The sequence below is a fragment of the Macaca mulatta genome, chromosome 12 (assembly GCF_049350105.2).
Source record: "Macaca mulatta isolate MMU2019108-1 chromosome 12, T2T-MMU8v2.0, whole genome shotgun sequence".
NCBI lineage: Eukaryota > Metazoa > Chordata > Mammalia > Primates > Cercopithecidae > Macaca > Macaca mulatta.
This window is the reverse complement of record NC_133417.1, coordinates 103,239,247-103,253,417: the sequence shown is the minus strand read 5'-3', so window position 1 is coordinate 103,253,417 and position 14,171 is coordinate 103,239,247. Positions and strand designations below refer to the sequence as shown.

General features: G+C 35.9%; 1 long non-coding RNA gene across 2 annotated transcripts in view; it reads right to left on the bottom strand.

Moving 5' to 3' along the window:
- The window catches only part of LOC144333446 (uncharacterized), a 28,889-nt gene extending 17,623 nt beyond the window's left edge, over positions 1-11,266 (bottom strand). Inside the window, exons 1-2 of one of the 2 annotated variants that reach the window (XR_013402100.1) lie at positions 10,954-11,266; positions 6,759-7,004 (exon numbers count right to left, since the gene is read on the bottom strand). This is a non-coding gene — a long non-coding RNA (uncharacterized LOC144333446). The remainder of the gene's footprint in view (positions 1-6,758; positions 7,005-10,953) is intronic. The other variant, XR_013402101.1, reaches the window with a different exon arrangement.
- Positions 11,267-14,171: the final 2,905 nt, after the last annotated feature.

Sequence of the window (14,171 nt, the reverse complement as noted above, 5' to 3'; positions counted from 1 at the left end):
ATATAGACTCGTTTCACTCTTGATTTTATTTAAAAAAAATGTTTTCATGAGGTGTCTTGGAGGAAACTTGCACTTATTTGGTTTTCCCAAGCTAAAGCAAAGAAAAACTCGAAGGTCTAAAAATCAGAGTTAAATAAAAAAAGGAATGTTAAACTGAAAATGTTATTACAAATAATGCATGTTCATCACAGTACCAATAAATAAATAACCCTATAAAACTTTAGAATTAGTTGCAAAGATGCTACAGTCTTTTCTTCCCTAAATCTCAGCTCCCCAAAATATTACTAAACAGAAGTGCATGTGTTCGGTACAATATAACAGGCAGCAATATGTTGAGATACTTCACACAAAGAGGTCTCTGGGCCACTTTTCTCTTTCAAGATTAGCTCTATCACTTAGGTGTGAGGCAACTGCACTTATAAGTCTATATAACCAGTTTTCCCTTAACTACCAGTTATTAATGCCTCAGAAAATAATGGCTTATTTCAAATTAAATACAACATTAAACCCATGACCAAAATCAGAATAATAATTTAATATAATCCTATTTCTGAGATCCCACTTCCATAGATCTATGCCTCCTCCCTGAATTTCTGTACTAAATTTTGCAAATGTTTTTTCTGTTCATGAAGGGAGGCTATATTGTAATGATCAGTAAGGTCCAGAGGTATTATCTTACTTTTATATTTATAAAAACAGATGATGTGTACATGAATACCATAGGATGCCCACTAAATTTCAACAAATTTTGTTGCTATTTTTAACAAGTTGTTACAGATTTGTTAAAAGTTCATCCCAGTGACATTAAAGATGATCTCAATCATAAGCCAGATAACCTGGAATTGAAAGCGGATGCTTTACCAAGTAGAGAAAACCAGAAATAGTTCATGCTGCTAAAAGCATTTTATTATTCTCCTAATGAAAATTTTACTGTCTGAGAAGGATTCATTGTGTCCAATCCCAAAAGCCACATTTCTATGTGTAGTGTGACACAGAAGAATAGGTTTTTGAACTCACCATGACTCATTGAAAATTTTCGAAGGAAAAAAGCATTTTTTCATATCCTAATTATGATTTTATAAATATTTGGATAACATGAAAGAACAAATATTCATAATTATTTCTTAATAAAAATTTAAACTATTATCATAAAATGTATAAAAAATTGAATAAATCTACTATGTCATGATAAAGTGTTAAACTTGATAAAATTTTTTTAAAACCAAGTTGCTTGGCTCCAAGGTGAAAACTGAATGAGACAAACTTGCTCTGCTTTTGCATTTAAGTGTTGGTTTCATTCGTAGGTCAGTGACAGAGGAGTGGGGAAGATGGATTAGAGAGAAAAATGTAAAAGCTTAATATTCAGAAATTTTCCATCTGAAAAAAAAATTTGAAATAAACCTAAAGAATTTTTGAAATTATAATTCAAGTAAATGGGAAAATGAGACCTTGCACACAAAAATTTTACCACCATCAAATAATATCCTTTCCTTCTTTCTATAAAATTAATCCAAATCTCTGTGCCTGCTTTTAAAAGACTCATTAGAATAAAACATATTCTGAACCTCAAACTGTTGAAAGTTGAGGCAACTAAAGAGAGTAACTTGGATGGATGAGGAAAGTGAAACACCATTTCTAGGCGCATATGGCCAATTGGCAAACCCACCATAGGGGCCAGTACTGAGCAAATGACTTTGGGACTGAGAGGAGGACAGGAGGAGATGCAGAGAAAGAGGGAGAAGAGACAATGGCAGTTGCTCCTAATTTTTCTCAACATGTAAAGTTTAAACAACTAAAATAAATAAATAACAGAATAATTATAAATTGAGATATTCCTACACATCTCAGAAATTAACCCCAAATTCTGATCTTTTCTTGTAAGAACCATCTGTGAGCCCAATATATCAAGATAGATACTAACCCAAATCATAGTATTATAATAATAACCACAAGAGCTGTACCTAAAATTAAAGGATTCTTTTTACATCTTATATTGAATTTTGGAGCTTACACTCTTTAGGAATATATTTTGATGCTGGCTACTAGCCCATACTGCTGAAGTCAGTACTCAGCCTAGAGAACCCAGACCTGTTCAAGGCTATCTTCCTTATTGATGATGGTGCCTGCCTTCTGGTTTGTTAAATTTTTGGAGTCTTAACCCTGTAGAGTGCCTTTATCAGACAGCTGAACTGAGCCCTTTATTAGAGTACATGTCATGGGATGAGTCAGCAAAGGACACACCAACTACCATGAGTCTTAGTCCATGCTTACAGCCTTGTTGCAAGACATCTTCTCGCATGGAAAGGGATTAACTCAATTCATCCTAGCTAGACTTTAGCTAATAGCTCACCAAAATGCTCAGTTGACAGCCAGTGTTTCCCAGCAAAAGAAGAAGATAATGAAAGCTGATGGTGTGGATGTACTGATGCTCAGCTCCCTGCCAGACACTCACAGCTAATGATGTAACACCACAGGTCTTAAGAATTTAGAGTATCAGGTACAGAAGTCAATTGGGATTTTCCTAAACAACTGTGGCTTTCACAGAAGACTATGACTGTGAAATGATGAGGCTACAGTTATTGTTGCTTTTCTTTTTTTTAAAGAGGACTAAAGATAAGAGGGGTGAAAGTGGTGAATTATCCCTCAAGTAATTTCTATCATATGGCCCTTGCCCTGCTAAGGGTTATCTTTTATCACCACCCAACTTCCTCTTTACCTCTGGCTCAGCCACTCAGTCTCTGTGACCTGTAGATTTCCCTGACCTAACTACTTGTGCCTATGTACTTACTCGCTCAAACTCTTACCTCATTGCCTTGCCATTTTAATAAAGTGATTATATATTTTTGGTGGTTACAAAATATAGCATGCAAGAGATGAAAATCCCCTTGATCCTAAATGGGACACCTGCGGTAAATGCAAAGATAGCTAGCCCATATTGCTCACTCTCTCACTTTCTCTCTTCTCTTGTCTCTTTGGCTTTTTTTTTTTTTTTTTTTGTAATGGGAGAAAGAAGAGGGAGTGTTTTGCTTACTCTGAAATCTTTGTTCAGTAAATGATGGCTTTTCAACATTTACCTGTTTTTGCGGTAATACCTATAAATTTCATTCCAGCAATTCCATTGCTTTCAATAGCCATTTTACTCTTCATTTTCTAGGTGAACTTTAACTGCTTCCTTTGTGCATGCCAAAATGCATTTCTAAATTTTTTTTACCAAAATTTGGGAATGTTACACAGAAAGGTAACATAGTAAGAATGTGAGCAATACTTCTTAAATAAAAAGGGAAATCAAGAGGCATTTTATTCTTAACTTTCAAAGTTGTAGGATTTTAGAACTTTTTGTGACCCAAGAGATCATCTAAACTAAAATTCTCATTTTACACATGAGGAAATCAAGACACAGAGAGCTCTGTCAGACCTAGAACCGGTTCCCTGTACTCTTACAATATATTCCAATACCCTGTCTAGTAGACCTACAGCTTATTTTTACCTTTAATTTTCATTTTATTATATTCCAACAAATTAAGAAGTAAACATCAAGTCTGTAGTTACTTCACTTTGTGGGGACTTCCTTCATAAAATTTCTCACACCATTAAAAAGGTATCTAAAATTGTTATGCATTTATTTTATGGCTTAACTGTTCGTAAGGACAATATAAAATATTATTCGCTGGCAAGAAAATTTGTAGTCACTGACTGTGACACATAAGGTAAGCCTCTTATGAGTTGATAATTTACAAGAAACTGGGTGCAAATGTGTATTTATTTTTTATTTAGATTTTCATGGTCTCTTTTACTCCAAAGAATCATTTTTACATGAGTCTTTGTCCCAGGAAGAAATGCTGTGATTAAATTTCACGGGCAGACTCACTGCTGCCCAGCTGATGAAATCCCAATTCTTTCTCAGTGTTTGGTAGCCTCTTTTTTAAAGCCGCAAGTTTGTATTTTTAATTCAGAGCCTCTGAGGAAGCTATTGGGCATTTGAATGCCGTCCTTACTGGGGCCCTGCTCACAAGAAATGATAGATTGTAAGAGGTATTTTACTAAGTAAATTACAAAATACAACAATCATTTGAAATTCTAGGGGGGAAATTAAGCTAAATGTCAATGGGATTCTCACATAAAGTTTACTGTAATGTGAGTCCTGACTTCCAGGACAACCTGGGTTTTTGCATTTGGAAGGGGTTTTTGGTCATTCCATTGATATCAAATCTATCAAAATGAGCAGAGGTCAAAGCTCTGAATGTCTTGGCATCTCTGATTTTTGTTAAAAGTTTCCCTTGGCTTCCTGACTGGATGTATTATTCTCAACAGATCTCGGTGGTATCAATGATTCAGATTCTATAACCTGGCCCTTTTAATTAACCTGGGTATTGAAGCCACCTTTTGACTGTGAAGACATAATTTGTGTTAGTATCACAAATGATGGAAAGGAAATTATTAATAACTAAGATTTAGAAAGAATGTTCTTTTGCCAGTTTTAACTTATTTTGTGCAATTTTCTTAATTCCATCTAAAAAATCAGGGGAACTCTCAATAAATATATACAAAAAGGTTTTTTAATGTGATAAAAGTAAGAAAATTGAATAGTGAATAATTGTTCATTAAATCTTTCTTTCTGTCATCAATCAAGGACTTGTGCCCTAACCCACAAATAATTCACAGGCCACAAAAGAAGGCTTAACAATTTGGCAAAAACAAAATCTCTGTATCAAATAAACAAAAATCCCATCTCCTCACTTCTATGGTTGAGAATCTACTTTATTAAATAAGGCAGATTATTTTGTTTTTCATTCAAAGTAAACCTGACTTTTTACACTCTTCATTGTGATTTAGCAATTTAAATTAAAAATATGTTTTCTGCTTCTATTTGTCAGTAAATAATGAGCTTTGTCTTATTACATTTTCAAAGGCCAATGTTCTGCTCTCAACTTATCTTACTATTTTATTCTACATCTCTTAATAAGCTAAATTTTTCACTTTTAAAATGACTTTTCCTGTTCATCTACTACACAGGCTGCAGATAAAATCTCCATAAATTTACAATTGTAAAGAATCCCTTTTACAAGAGCAAAAAAACAGTCATCTTTAATGCATTGGGCTTTTTACAATTATACAACACATTTTTTATTTTACTTTTAGAGAAAAAGAAAATAATAATATCTTAACATTTATGTTATGCCATGCAATAAAAACAACTCATAACTTTTTCTCATATTTCACCAAGTTTTCTATTAGAACTTCTTCCTAGCTATTTAAATATGCTTAAACTAATGGTTTTCTGTAATTTGTCTTTTTTCTTTGGAAACATACCGTGCCATTGTCAGTTTTTAAAAAGAGGCAATTTTCTGACTTTTGAGATTGAGTACGTAGGTCAAGGAAAAATGACTACTGTTGAAAACCCATAATTAAATAGAAAATGCAGCTGCACTTATGAGAAACTAAAATGAAGTTTATTAATACTTGATTCTGAAATGGGTTTTTGAATTTTGGGTTAAGGTTTCATTTAGAGCCATGCCTTATCTATACCCTATCTTTGCTGATTACTTTTCATAAGTAATATGTAGGAATATAATAATCCTACTTTTATGAAGAAACATTTCTGATCTGTTTTCTTTTCTCCTTAAAATATCAATTTCAGAAGTATTTTAAAACAAACTAATGAAATATTCTTTGTCAATTTGCTTTTCTTTTGTGATTATTCTAGATAAATACATGTTCTCCCCAAACATTAAAACTGTATGTTCAATAAATACATTTTAAGCACAAATGTTTATGATCATTTCATAAAGGGTAGCATTTTAGAATATAAAATAATCAAAGCTTTCTTTTTGTATTGATTTTCATCTTCATTAATTTTTCTAAATGTACCATATACCATTTCATTTCATTAAACAATACTCATAAAGCAGGTTTACTAAGAATACAAGCTAATTTTTGAATTTATGAGATTACCAGATCTATTTGCTGAGTATAGCTCCTATTTGAACAATTCATCAAATTAGATTATGTTTAAAGGGTTAAAATATTTTGTACAAACACAAAACTAATAAACAAATAAAACCATTTAGAACAATTTAAAAAGTCATAATATTTGTCACTGCTTAATTTTAATGGTGCATTTTAACAAATCAAGATAAACACCCTTTAACCTCCCCTACAAAACTCTTGGATTGAAATCTGAATAACATTTACATAAAATTAGGTATAATGTGAAAGCCTTCTTAAAGCAAATGTGAGTACTATAAAATTATTTATGTATTGAAATAGTAGTAATCTCCATTTAGAAGCTGAAGCTGAATGTCAGAATATACATAAATGTTTGCGGCATCTTTAATTATAAAGCTTATGATTTTTCATAAGTATATGTTAAGTGGCACAGCAATATAAAAAATAGTAATTATTTAACTGCAAATATCTAAAATCTTAAGCTTTGAAACTTACTTCTACTTTTGAAAAAATAACTTTTTTCTGAGAAAGAATGTTCTTGTTCTGTTTTTGCTTTTGTTTAGAATCGTTTTAAACACATCTTCAACCAATGTGTTTATTTTTTTATTCTCACTACATGTACTCCAAAATGATGGGATAGTGGCTGGGAGACAGGGATATACAACAATGTATTTTTCAATTACTACAGATTTATGGAAAGAAAGTACTAGGAAGTGAGAAAAGCACCCAGTTTGAGTAGGAAAGAATTACAATAAAACTGGGGCTTTAATGAACACACTCGTCTTTGACATTCTATGTCAGTCCTGTTATACCTGTGTGGTTTGGTCATTTCTGTTCATTTGTTAATGTGCAAAGGCTCTTGGAATTCTATTTTCCAGATGCTTATATTCCACAGAGGGAAGGAAAACTGATCCATGAAGTTGATATTTGCATAAAATGCAGAGGCATCTGTCACAGGCTTCCTCCTGGTTGAGTTCGGCAGGCAGGGATTCTGCAGCTGCTCTGCCGCAGCATTAGGTCCCCACGCAGGCAGCGAGAGTCACCGCTGAGGACAGCATCTAGGGGCAGGGTGAGAACCTGCTCAGTTCATAATCAGCGTATTTACAATTATATTTTTGATAGGATGATGACATCACTGGTCCTGTCTCTATCTGTCTGTGTCTCTGTGTCTCTCCCACACACACACACAGACACATACACACACACACACACACAGACACACACACACACACACACAGACACACAGACACACACAGACACACACACACACAGACACACACACACACACACACACAGACACACACACACACACACACACAGACACACACACACACACAGACACACACACACACACACACACACACACACAACTAGCTCAGATTCAGCCCAAGAACAATTATAATTGACCACATTTTTCTGTAAATATGTTTCTTATCAAGGTCGTGATAAATGAATCATAATCAGGTTGCATAGCATGATGCAGCACAGAGGGTGGAAATCGGAAGGCAAGGTTGGTCTTATTAACAGACCTTTATTTTGGGGGAGATTTTTGTTGTGCTTGTCTTTGGTTTTGTCTCATTTTCTCTTGAGTCTAATTAAAAACCTATCAGTGTGGGTATCTTTGTGCCCACTTCACTCACAGAAAAGAAACATTTCCTCTATTGCTAAAGTCAATTGTAAAATCAGAATGGATCAGGCCCGTCATGGTGGCTCAAATAAACTGTAAAGAGGTATACTGCAGTTTCATTATGTTTCACCATTTATTCCTGCATGACGCTCAAACCGACAATTACAAGTGTCAAGTTCAGTGACCAAAAATGTCTATAAACTCCATGACTGCATTGTTGCACAAATGTAGATACGATTTTCCACAGATAAATATAAATCAGTTAAAAGCCAAATCATTTGTAATATTTTCCAAAGCACATTTTAAATATATCTCAAAGTGTCTGATGTAGTAATACTATTTATAAAATACTTGGTATTAGTCTACCTTCATTTTTCAGTGCCGACATATTCACTATGACCTGTTTCCTGAGGATAGAGTTACTGCAATCTGTCTGACAAGGCCTTTGTGAGTAAAATGGCACAAAGAAGCAGGCATAGTAACCAGTTAACAAATTCAGACTTTGAAATAATAACAGTTCTTTGTAACAAACTGGGATAATTGGACTAAAAGTTTCTCTGATGCAAGTTCATCAGTAAGCAGTAATCAGATAGGAGGCTTCTTTGAAACTTTTCTGATTCATAAATAATATAGTAGTTTACAAAGAGGAAGTTTGTGGGAAGCAGCAGTAAACAGTCTCGCAATCCATCTGTTATTATGGAATCCAGAAGAGCTGAATCAGGATCCACGTTGTTTATGATATAAAAGATGCTTGGGAAATGTTGCTGAAATAATTATTAACCAAAAATGTCATGTTTTTACTTTTTAGAAGCCTGAGTCATATGTGGTTGTGATGAAATGTACCCACCTGTGTGAATAAATGCAGGAAGTTTACCTGGATTAATAATTTAACAGAATACCAAATGCGTTTCTTAAAAAGTTTTTAAATAGGCATTGCAGAATATGTTCTTATTTTTTTAATTACTGGTTAATTTTTCAAAATTACATTCAAATATATTCTTTTTAAGCATAATGTGATTCTTCAGAATATAGCTTTAGAATTCCATTTGATAAAAAATGTGATTAAATTCAGTACTGAGTATGAAATTAAAATAGACAAAGCTAAAATTGTCTTTCTACTCTGTCTCTCGACCTTGACCTCACCCCAGTGTTTCTCCTCACCAACAGCTCTAGCACACACACAAACACACACACAGAGAAAGAGAGAGAGTTAAAGGAAAGGAAAGATTTAGGGTGAGAGTTGCAGTGTTGCCTCCTTTTCAAGTCCAGGAATTATTCCTCAAGACTAACTTTTTTGATACTTATTTAATTTTTCAAAATTTTGCAGAGAACAAACCAAGAAATGTGTTACTATAAAGAAATTTCAAGAGTGAGACCTGCCTCGTTTCAGATTTATTCTAAATGAAATCAAAATGTTTTTCCTTGTACATCTTTTTGTCTGGAGCATAATAATAAATACATACGTCCTATCATAGTAAGATAAACCACCACAGCTGGAAAACATGGTTGGTAATATACAACCAGAGCAGAAGTTTTAACATCTTAAAACAATAGCAATACAATTATGTCTATGGATTTCCAATAATACTAACTTAGAAATGTAATACAATTAATCTATCACTTACCCTTAATTAGCTAGAAATAGATTTTGCTCATTATGGGGAAAATAAACTAAAAACCTAACCAAAATAGAATGCCCATATGAAGATGCAGCTATATTGACCATAAGGAAAGTAACAGGTATATGGATCTAAAACATTGATCATGTATCATTTTTCTTGAGTTTCAAATTGGTTTGGGATTTTTTTTCTGTGTTTTATAGAAAACCTATAGAACAAAAATCTACACATAATCCTCCTCTAAGGGCATTCAATTGGGCTGAACCATACAGAAACCAGCTTGAAAAACGGGACTTTGTTATTCTCTGCCTGCAAACATTGACAACAGTGCCATCTTCTGGCTCTATAAAAGCAACTCCTGCTTTCTACTTTTGCCAAACTGCAGAAAGTTCTTTCTTCCGAGAATGAACAATCCTCAGCCAGGTTTTCAAATACAATGGTCTTTATTAACAAGTGTGAGATTGCGCCTTCATAACTAGGACCAGGACAACTTAACTCCTGTGTTTCTTTTCCTTTGATGTATATACCTTTGTAAGTAGTAAACTCTTTATTTCTAACTGTTAATTCTCTTTCTCACTCATCCATTCTTATCTTCAATTTCTGGTGTTTTACTTAACCTTAGCCCATGCCTACCTACTTGTTTTGTTCTAAGAATTTATTTCTCTCTATGTAGTTCTAAGTATGTGTCTCTACCCCTTTTGTTCTCTTTGATCTCCGCAGCTGTATTGGTGACGTTTATTTGGAATTAATTTCAAACCTTAATTCTGTACTCTCTAGTATTTCTTTTTCCTTTCTCCTCATGGCTTTCTTTTAAACCTCCTCTGTATTTTTCTAATGTTGTCCAAATTGGTAAAATTTAACAATTAGTAAAATGTAAATGAATAGCTGTAATTGCTTTAAAAATCTCATAGCCATAAAATACTATCTGCTGTTGATGAACGTTGGAAGAAAAGCTACATCTTTTCATGTACATTCGGCAACAGATAAATAACCAAAATAGTAATGTCTCTTTCAACCTTTCAATATGTTCAGTACAGTTAAACACCAAATGGAGTAATGGTAACACGCAAGGGGAATTCTGCATCTCCGTAACAAGTTTCAAACTACTATTGAAAGAGGAATAGCAGTGCTTTGGACAGGATGGGTGATCAACAGATACTGAATGAAAAATAATTAGGTGATCAGCTCCAAACAGGGACACAGGAAATGACACAGGTGGATGGAATATGAGTTTGTAGAAAGGAGGGCAGAATGTGTGTAAATTTCCTAATCAAATGAGTGCACAAAAGACATTGGAGCTTTTTTCCCTTCAAAAAAAAAAAAAGTTGCATTTTTTTTTTAAGCACTAAGCTTGTCAAATTTTAATCAGGGAGATAGATGAGTGACAGATGAGGAATAGTAAATGACGAGAAATGTTCAGTGAACAAAAAACTGAGTGAAAATGGAGAACAAAAGCTGAAACAGGGAAGTGAGCTAGATGGTGAGGGGAAACGGAGGAGAAAAGGGGAACAGCCAGGGCGAGACCACAGAAACCCAGGTGGACCAAAGCTCTTTGTTGAACCTTGTGCAGGAAGAAAAGAAACCGAAACACTGGTTGTTGCCTGGGGCTTTGTGAATCAAAGTAATGTGCTATCCAGAGCAAAGTGAAGAAAACACAAAAGAGCAGATTTGAGGGTCTGCTGACCTGACTTCAATGGCAAGTGAATTATGAAAATTCTTGCGGAAATTACAACCCAGCCACACAATGCCACATGGACGTACCTCCTGCTTCACAATCAATGTATGACAGCGTCGCTCTCCTGCGAGCCCAGCAGTTCCCAGACTTTGTACCTTAGCATCACCTGGAAAGCTTTGGAAAGTCCTGATGCCCACATCACACTCTCATACAAACCATTTAAATATGACTTTCTGGGGGCCTAGCAGGTGTTAGTATACACATTCACAGATCCTCAGATCAGTCCAATGTGTAGCAGTTTGGGAACCACCAAAGTAGACTAAAAATATTCCCAAGGGCAAGGTCTATAGCTCGGCCCCTTTTGTTACCTTCAAGGTATTAGACACAGTGGCTGCATTACACACCCTTGTTAAGGGAAAGTAGTAAACATTAGCTTCCACCTTCCACCTTTGTGTGTGTTTCAGAGTCATGGACTTTCCTTCCTTTCTCCTGAACTTGAGAGTTGAATATTTCTGCTTCCTAATCCTATGACCTAGGACAAGCTACTTAACTCTCTCAGCTTTAGTTTCTTCGTTTGTGAAGTGGGCTTTATCACAAAGCTGTTGAGAGGATCAAGTGAGATAATGCGAGCAAATCCCTCGGCTTAGTGCCTGCCAAATAGTCAACGCTCCAAAAATGTCAGCCGGTATTATTATCCATTTATTCATGAGTTAATTCCCTGCCAACATAAAGGATTTTTAAAAAGTCTTTTGAGAAAGAAAGTATCAAGAACTTTATCACAGCAGCCTGAAAAAGGGAAGTCCAAGAGACAAGGGGAAGAAACAATCTTTTCTGAAGGGTTAGGAGAAAGTTGAAGATGCATGAAGGATGGGATATTTACATTAAATCCAACTCAATGCCTTATATTTTAGCCCACCGTTCCCAATTAAAGAAGGTGAGATTTAGAAAATCAATCAACGATTAATCAGTTGTTTGGAAAAACAGAAACATGCTTCAAGGGAGGGAACATTATAGCAAGTGAAGACCAAGTTTAGGGTCCCTCACTTCCTCCTGTCCCTTAAGCCGGGCCCTTGGAGCCTAGACAAGTGAGCATGTGCCTGGTGTCCAGTGGCCCCTGTAAGGCAGTGTAGGTGCAAGCTGCCCCACTTGCAGCTGGTCAACCCAGGAGACTTCACTTTGTCTTCATGTGGCCAGAAATTCCTCCTGAAATAGAGCAACACCTGAAAACAGGAGACTCTGATTTTTTAACTGCCCCTGTTGGCCTCTCTGCTACAGTTTTGGAGACCCTGTACAAGTTGTCCAATTGCAAAGAACTCAGTTATTGCACCCCAAATGAGGGGTGGGCACAGCAGCAGCAGTGTTGGGGCAGGGCTGCCAGGGCAGAAGAAATTGCACTGTGAACAAGACGACAGCTTATAATTGAGTTAAATGTATTATCTTTAAGCGGTTGAAGTCTGAAAGGCAAATTAACCTAAGAAGCCCTCCATAACCATTATGATGGGGTAAAAAGCAGACCACTCTGGGTAGGAAGGGTTTCATCAAAGGCCAGGAAAGCTAGATGATTGGCCATTATGTGTAAATTGGAATCTGTTTTCACAATAAGCAACTTGTTAATTTTCAATGAAATTATTTCAAAGAAATTTTAGCATTTCCTGAACTCTCCTTATTTGCCTCTATCCTTTTCTTTCACCAGATGGACATAATGTCAATGTTTAAAAGGAAGTATTTATGCCTTTCTTTCAACAGTTAATTACTACCTGTCAGGCAGTTGAAGATATCAGGCAAGCCTAAGCAGAGTAAAATGTGTCACTTTTCCAGGCAGAAATTCACTTACTCAACAAACGCATATTGAGTACCTGACGTGTGCAGGGCACAGAGGTTGTCTCACTGGAAGCTGGTCAGTAAACTCAGACAGAGAGCCCATTGCCCTCCACCATTCTAACCTTACACAAGCAAGGAAACAAGATGTTATGGATTGGATTCTGTCTCCCCAGAAAGTATCTGTTGAAGCGCTAACCTTCATTATCTAAGAATGTGACTGTATTTGGAGATAAAGCACAGGTCCCTAAACCACCCCCCACCCCTCTCTGCCACAGACCAGTACCAGTCTGCAGTCTGTTAGGAACCGAGTTTCGCAACAGGAGGTGAGCAGCTGGCAAAGCGTCATCTGTATTTACAGCGGCTCCCCGTTGTTTGCATGACCGCCTGAGCTCCTCCTCCTGTCAGATCAGCAGCGGCATTAGATTCTCATAGGAGTGCCAACCCTATTGTGAACTGCGCATGTGAGGGATCCAGGTTGCGAGCTCCTTTTGAGAATCTAATGACTGATGATCTGTCACTGTCTCCCATCACCCCCAGATGGGACTATCTACTTGCAGGAAAACAAGCTTAGGGCTCCCACTGATTCTACATTATGGTGAGTTGTATAATTATTTCATTATATATTGCAATGTAATAATAGAAATAAAGTGCACAATAAATGCAATAAGCTTGAATCATCCCCAAACCATCCCCTCCCACCCCGCCCGTTTGTGGAAAAATTTTCTGCCACAGAACTAGTACCTGGTGCCAAAAAGGTTGGGGACGGCTGAGTTAGAGCCTTTAAAGAAGTGTTTAAGTTAAAATAAGGCCTTCGGGGTAAGCCCTTATCCAATGTGCCTGGTGTCATCATAAGAGGAGGAAATTTGGACATGTGAAGACATGTCAGGATTCCATGCACACTGAGAAAAGACCACGTGAGGGCATAGTAAGAAGATGGGCATCTACAAGTCACAGAGAGCGGCCTCAGGAGAAACCAATTTTGCCAAAACCTTGATCTTGCACTTCTGGCCGCCAGAACTGTGGGAAAATAAATTCTATTGCTTAAGTCACCCATTTTGGCTTATTTTATGATGACAAAAATATTTTGTTATAGGAGCCCTAGCAAAATAACATATAAGCCAAATATTTATAGGACCAAAATGCCTTAGTTCTTCCTCATGCACGGAAAATCTAGGTCCTTCAGGTACCATTTTGTGTCCTCTTTTTTCTGGAAGTCTCAGCCCTAAATTAGTCCCTGAATCCTCTAGACAAAAACTCACTACTCTCTTCCTGTAACAAAGGAATTTGTGTGTGTGTTTGTGTGTGTGTGTGTGTGTGTGTGTGTGTGTGTGTGTGTGTGTGGTAAATATCCCATTATCAAAAACTGTTTCTTAGTGAGTTACAGAGACAAAATGCTCAAAAAAGTATGTGCCATCTTGTTACATTCTCTTAATTCCCTTTAGAGTGAGTACAATAAAGTAAAACTTCATTATATCATGGAATA